The sequence below is a fragment of the Mytilus galloprovincialis genome, chromosome 10 (assembly GCF_965363235.1).
Source record: "Mytilus galloprovincialis chromosome 10, xbMytGall1.hap1.1, whole genome shotgun sequence".
NCBI lineage: Eukaryota > Metazoa > Mollusca > Bivalvia > Mytilida > Mytilidae > Mytilus > Mytilus galloprovincialis.
In genome coordinates this window covers 69,763,921-69,771,598 of record NC_134847.1, presented here as the reverse complement: position 1 = coordinate 69,771,598, position 7,678 = coordinate 69,763,921, and the positions used below count along the sequence as shown (strand labels likewise).

Sequence of the window (7,678 nt, the reverse complement as noted above, 5' to 3'; positions counted from 1 at the left end):
ACACCCAAGCAATTTAAAACAACAACCATAATTTTCCAATTATTCAACTTGAATTTGAATTAAAATTGGGCGTGAATGAGTAGAGTGTGAATGTGCGAACGTGTAGGGTGCGAAAATGTATTGGGCACAAACAGACCTGATGCCACACAGTCTGAACCCCCTTCTCCCACAAAATATTAAGTAAATAATCTTTTTGTTACTGCTATCAAAGGTCTAATGAAACTCAGATAGTTTCAAACATTTATCAAAGAATTCTAGTCAAACTGGCACCTAGTTAAATTGGCACCTGAACGTCGTAGGAAGGCGTCCCAGAAAAATAATAAAATAGCCTTGCCAGACGTCATAATTATTTGGACTAATACATGAGATATTGTGTATTTTTCTGCATTATTTTAACCAGTTGATCATTTTACAGGATTGTTGGTTTAATGCTGTTTAAACTTTACTGAAAAACAAACACCTTAAATTTGCTAATTATTTGGCATGAAAGTTTGATTTATTGAAAGGGACTCATAGTTTTCCATTTTATTTTAATAATTGACTTGTTTTTACAATTACACAAATTGTCTAATTGTTAAAACAACAGCTTTGGTAAGGGCTTCGTTGTTTACCTTTATACACTACATATTCACTTTCGTTTCGTGGTTTACCAAATTACACAACAACATATTCACTATGTACTTGGTAACAGTAATTAATTAATTGAATAGAAAATATTATATCAAATATTATTGGATGCCGAATTGACGTCGAATAGGTGCCGATTTGACTAGATGCCTATTTAACCAGGTGCCGACTTGACTTGTACGTTTCAATTCCTCTGCGATCGTTTGCGGTATTTTCTTGAGAAAACCTATTTTCCATCATCAAAGAGAAGAAGAAACTGCTTTAAAATGATCCTGGAACGCTTCATGATTGTTAAAATAAGTTTAATTCACTCAAAAACAATTTTAAAACTTGCGATTAAACAGGAAGTTTCCAAAGCACGTGTAAAAGAAGAAATTAACCGGTGAGAGTGGAAATCCGTATATGACAGATATCCCTATAGTACGACTTTGAAAGTAAAACAGTTCAATCCTTTTGTAAAACAATCGTTAATATACCTATCACATTAATGTTTGAATGGTCTTAAGCTTATTCAAACCATATAAGTCGGTATGAAACACCAAAACGGAATGAACAATAACCGATTACGTTTTGTAGTTTACAAATTCTAAAACTGGTTCCCGTCAAACTACAACACTTTGTTCGAGTGTAGTGGAATACAAGCAAAAACCAGTGTAAACTGGGTCCTGGCTGGTTTAATACTACACAATGATGCATAATGATAACACAAGCAGATACCAGTTTGTTTGGAAAATAGAAAATACGAAACCAAGCGCGGTAGGCAGAGCATGTAATGAAGTTCAGGTCGGCAGTTATGGAACAATGACTGCGTCATTTTCCAAAAACTAAGTCTAAGCCACACGAACACCTGCAAAAACCAGGGTTTATATCAATAGCCCTAAAGGATTAATCATATCCTGCTCTATATTCAAATAAACGTTAATGATTTCTTAGTTTATTCTGCACTATTGAACGATACTTTTTATTTTGACTTCAATGTTTCTCACATTTGTCATTTGAACGCTCTCTCTGCAAACTTTTGATATTCTCTTCTCGTTCATCTCATTCTTTCATATATGTCTGCTTATTTGACAATTATATCATATCATATCTTTTTGGCTCCTTGGGGAATCATTCATCATTTTTTGTTTTGGAAAACAGTTTGAATAACCTTATAAATGATTACAATTATGATCATCTGTCGACATTTTCTTTCTGATGTGAAATTTAGTGAAAAATATTGTCACTTGTGATAGAGTTGAAAAAGTATCTTTTGTTTTGTAGAAACGTATACCTAATCCGCAAGAGTCAGGAAAAGTGTATGACAGGTTTGATTAAAAGGTGAATTTGTATCTGTTTTAACCAAAGAACATTTTTTGGGGTTTTGTATTTATGTTTGTTCCCCTGCACTAGCATATGAGACTTCCTTGAGCTTATTTGTTCGAAATTCTACAAATTAGGATCATGATTCATTCAATGACTGCCGCTTTATATCAATAATTTGTTGGTGTTATTACGTTTTTATTACTTTTGTACATTTTTCACCCATGGGCCAGCAGTGATAACTATTGCGAACACTTGGACTTCATAAAAAGGGACGGGAGTTATCAAGGGGTTCTTTAAAATTCATAAGTCGACAGATACTGCCATCGCCATGACAAAATATAGAAGGAGGAAGGAAAGAACAAACAAGTCAACAAAATAAACGGTTCTCTCTAATTATGTTTCGATGTCGTATACCACACACCTGGGTTTATTTATATGAAAATGTTTACAATGTAGAAGTAATTATGTTCTTTTTCGGCTTAGTTGTGCATCATTTGTAATGAATAACATTATCAATGTTGTATTTAATCATTTTACCATGTTATATAACATGAAAACTAAATGGGTAGCTGACCTGATACCATATACTATATATATATACCATACGACACATATTTCTTGTTACATAGAAATATTGATAGAGACGTCAACCAAACAATACGATAATGCATTTTTTCAGATGGTCAACTAACATTTTTTTTTACGATATAGACAACCAAACCGACTAAGTCATATAGACTTCGAGTCCTAATTAATAATCTAACTAACATTATACAGACGCAGTAACATTTATGAGAAAACACTAAACACTATATTCAAGTCTTTGTTTCAATTCAATCTCTTTCTTTGACCTTTGAACCATATTCAGCTGGAACAGATATAAAACTTCCATTGCAATGGTTGAAGGAAAGATAACTCAAATATCACACTTTAACCAAGCTTTAGGCTACCTGAAAAATAAATATAATATTTATTATGTTTGCGTAAGACGTCTGGTATTCCTGTTCCACTTTTCTTTAGGGAAAGAGTGCACATGAGAGATACGATACATAGTTCTTGCTTTGTCATTTCTAGCACAATTAATATTTCGCGAACGAATCTTCGGTTAAAACTTTACTTTGATTTGTGGTTTCAATTTGAGATTGTGAATTGTGAACTACTAGATTTTTTGCAAATTAAAAGAACATGATACTACGAAGATGATTTTGAAGCTGCAATGTCTTTTACAAAAATATCAAATCCCAAGAAATGATCGAAGCAATGTTTGTTCATCAACTTTTAATACAAATATAGATGGAATTGGGCACCTTACAAGTGGTTATGTCCTTACACACAAAAAAAGTCATAATTATGCAATTGAAATATTCCATACAACGGAAAAACACAATCTTTAATGAAAATAGTTCTATATGTCTAATGGACGAGTTGATTTAAAAAAAAAGAAAATGATAGTAATTATTAGTGTTATTTTATGTATATTATTTTACATTTATTTCAAGGCAAGTTATCAAATTTTGTATGGTAAGTTATTATATAATTTAGAATGAGAGGTAAAAAAAATACTTTCAAAAATAATAGTTTAACTGCTATTATGACTAATAGCGTATTTAAATGTTATGCTTGTAACGCTGTTTTACCAGACAAGCTGGACCAAAACAGCCGTTGGACGTCAGAGTAATCTCGGACTACGTATATGTTTGTCGAATAAAAAGCTACTAAACACATTTTTCTCTGAGCTTAAATATCAATTCAATAGTAAAATCCGATGTGTGAATAACATTAAAACTTTACAGTTCACTTATTCGTTAAAGATCGTGTAATTTGTAATGTTTCAATGACTTTTAAATGATTCTGAAAAACGCAATTTCAATTTATAGAAGTTTTTAAATAAACAAAAACGTACCTTTTTCAATCGTTTAAAGCTTTATCAGGCGACGTCTGAAGCACAAGCACTTTCTAGCCATTGCAACAAGGAGTCCCTATCCAGTTCATTGTTCCTGTGATTTGAGAAATTACTGCAAAATCTTTCCGCTGAAGAATAATTTTCTGACATTTGAAACGACAATTCCTTTGAATGAATGTCTTTGTTCTCTTCGGTTTTGTCTTGTTCCTGTACAGCGTTTGTTAAATATCGAATGTATTTTATAGTCTTTCTAAGAATTTCAGCTTTACTCATTTTTCTTGATGTCCATTCTTCTGGTAGCTTACCCTTTAACTCTTCAAAAACATGACTTATTTTTCTAACACGATGTCGTTCACGAAAATTCCTATCAATTCGGTATTCAGACGAATTGGCATTGTTTAAATTATACATGGTTTTTAGTTAGTAACGATATATTGAGGTTGTACAGTATATATAGTAAAGCAACAGACGACTTACGAAAACTGATGAACAATTATAATAATTTTCTAACTTTTACATCTTTTGATTTAAAATCTTAAAAGACAAGATACCGCCATGAACTATAAGATCGGTGAATGTTTGGTGATACATCGTGATAAATAGCACCATTATTGTGTGATTAGCACCATGCGGTTCTATTCAACTCGATAAACGGTGAACCGTTAGCTAATGCGTCAAAGTAAAGAACAATTAGCACATTTTATAATTACCTAAAATTTTATAGAACGCGACAGTTGTTTAGATACACTTCGATTAGTAATAATGCTTATGGAACATTGTTTTTATTCTTACGTTCTTTTCTCGAAGTTTTGAATTCATTATTTTGAATTAAACCGATTTCATGTACGAAATGATTCTGTTAAACCTTATACTTTAGTTTAAGATGCAAGATAAAGAATTGACGATCTATTTTAAAAAGCTAGGGATTCTATAGAAATTGGATAAAATGCACATCGATCCACACTTAGAAATCTTTTTCCTTTTAATGTTTGCATGACAAATTTTAAATTTGCTATTAAAGAGTGAAAGCATATAAATGATTAGTACAGTTGACTGGACTGATTATAGAATACAATATGTTTGGATGACGTCCTTTTTACACTTTTATATGGGCAACAATGTATATGGTTATGTAATGCAATGAAGAATATTCTACTTATATAAGCTATTAAATAAATCATGAAGTGGTCACCTGCAGACATATTAATAAGCTTGTCCTAAATCAAATTATACTATTTCATTTTGAGTTATCTCCCTTCAGCTTGTCTTTTAAATAATTCCGTTGCGGAGAAAGCATTTAAAAAAAAATAAAAAAAATTGAAGTGATAACAGGAACTTTAACTTACAAAACATATACGTGCAATGAGTCAATAATACAATCAAAAAGATTAAAAAAAAAAGACAGTGTTGATAATTTAGCTGTATGTTCATCTCTGACTAAGAAGATATGAATCAATACATATTCATACTGCAGATAAAATGAACAGTCAAGCATCAAAGAAGAAGACAGAATTTGGCCGTACCAATGAGAATACTTTCATTAGACATAATCTACAGGTTTGATAATGTTCCTTTCCTTTCAGTCTCGAACATGTTGTTAAACAATACCAAGGCCTTGCAATCTTCGCTGCGAGGAAAGTGTGGCATGACTGCCAATGAGATAGCTCGGTCTTCTTTTAAACTGAGTTTTACTGTAGTTATTACTGAGTGTTGTTTTTTTACATTGACTTGAAGTTTAGGGATAGGGTTGAGATCCCACATTACATGTTTAAACACATCGCATTTTTGCTCCTACATAAAGTTAGGCTCCTCTGGCCTTTGTAAGTCTTGTATGATTTTCAATTCTAGTTCATTTCTATATTTGTGCTTAGTATTTGTTTGAGTTTTGTTCTTCATATAGCGATTTTGAATTCAAAACAACAGTTCGATAATTATTAAATGTTCATATAGAATACATTACACGCGACCCCCCCCCCCCCACCCCACCCCCGAGTAAGAAACCAAAATCCGTTTATTCTGAATATCGGTGTTGCATATACTGACTGACATTTTGTCTTGCGCACATGGTTTACATATTAGAAAAATTAGATGTTAATTTGAAATCATTTGTTACAGGTTACAGAGGGATTGAGGGTTCAAAAAACTGGCAAATCTCGTCACATTATTGGTATATATATATACATATACGTTCTTTATGGTTCTAATTATGGATGTATGGATAAACTCTTTAATCATTTTTTACATGTAATTCAGCGGCGCATTGGCCATAAAATTAAATTAAGAATGAAAATGGGGAATATGTCAATGAGACAACAACCCGACCAAAGATCAGACAACAGCCGAAGGCAACCAATGGGTCTGCAACGCAGCGAGAAAATCCCTTACCCAGAGGTGGTTCACAGTTGGCCCCTAAATAAAATTGTGCACTAGTTCAGTGAAAATGGACGACACATCAAACTCAAAAATTTATAAATGAACCAAAATAAAATAAAAAACATACAAGACTAACAAAAGCCAATTATTTAAACAGTTTTGGTATTGAAGATGGGACCATTGAAGATCAGACTAATCGAAATTGCTTTTGCATCGATAATCCACATGAAGAACCAGCAGGTATTGACAATTTTTTACACGTTGTCGTAATATCAAATCTTTTTTTTTATTTATTTAGTAAAAATCCATAATCGTATTGACTCTTAATCACTTTTAATAACGCCAAACCCCACACATAGGAATAGCTGTACTTTGCGGGTCATCGTTTGGGTCGTGTTAATATCACAATTTTCCTTCTATATATCTCTCTACATTCTTTGTTTTACATTTCTTTTAGTTCTTGTGTATTTTCTGTCTCTTCTTTTTCTTTAAATTTTCGCTTTGTCACAAGACTTCTTGGTTAGGGAAATCATTCATATGTGATTCTTATTTATTTCTCTTTTATCTTTTAAATGTTTTTTGCTTTTTTCTATGTTGTGATTTGGCAATTTCTCTCCTTCATTTTTTCTGTTTTATACTTTTGTTATAAATATTTAAATAGTTTTTGATGATTTAAAAATTGTTGATAGACAACGTATGGTCATGAGATCGTTGGTTTTTTTTTTTCTTCTAAAACTAATTTTATCAACATTTTATTCGTAATAGGTCCTTTGTGTTCTTTTTTTCATAATAAGTGGCTAATACTATAACCTATATTTTAATTTTCACAGTTTATCGTGAATAAATTCGAACAAATAATCATCATCTTATACGTATTACTTTACGATTATGACATCGATTACGATTTGTGGAAATTGTAAAAAATGGCAATATGATTTGAAAGTCATATTCTCTAACGATAAAATTTATGAAATATGCATGAAGTTTGAAATAAAAATACATTTGTTTATATTTCCATTGTAAACTATCGACATTTAAAGGTGGATTTGGACCCTGACTAATTTTATTAGTGCAAAGCTGAAAATAATCGATTTAAATTTCGACTATTATGAGCAATTTGAAGCAGAAATGAAATTCATGCATACACTTTTCAGCTACATGAAAAGAGTTTATCTTGTGGTTTCATCTTTGTCATATAAAAATACAATGTTTTCATCAATTTAAAATTTGCCTTGAAATCTATGTTTAAATAAGTCGGCAAAGTTGCCCTTTCTAGAACCCTCTTTCTAGTATATGGTTTCAGCTACTAATAGTATCGTTGAGTCCTTTAGGTCATATAGCAGAGCTCTTCAATTGGTATTGTTTGTATAGACCAAAATACTTTCAAACATTCGGCTATGAGCGTTCTTCATGAAGGCAACTACAGCAGCTCAAGCAAAAATACTTGTTATCAGCTCTTTGGTCGGGTTG

At 31.7% G+C, this 7,678-nt stretch overlaps 1 long non-coding RNA gene across 1 annotated transcript; it reads right to left on the bottom strand.

Annotated features, from left to right (window-relative positions):
- Positions 1–2,325: 2,325 nt before the first annotated feature.
- Positions 2,326–4,274, bottom strand: LOC143048256 (uncharacterized). The gene is made up of 2 exons (XR_012969772.1): positions 3,836–4,274; positions 2,326–2,882 (listed from the first exon to the last, which is right to left on the bottom strand). It is a non-coding gene; the product is annotated as an uncharacterized LOC143048256 (long non-coding RNA).
- Positions 4,275–7,678: the final 3,404 nt, after the last annotated feature.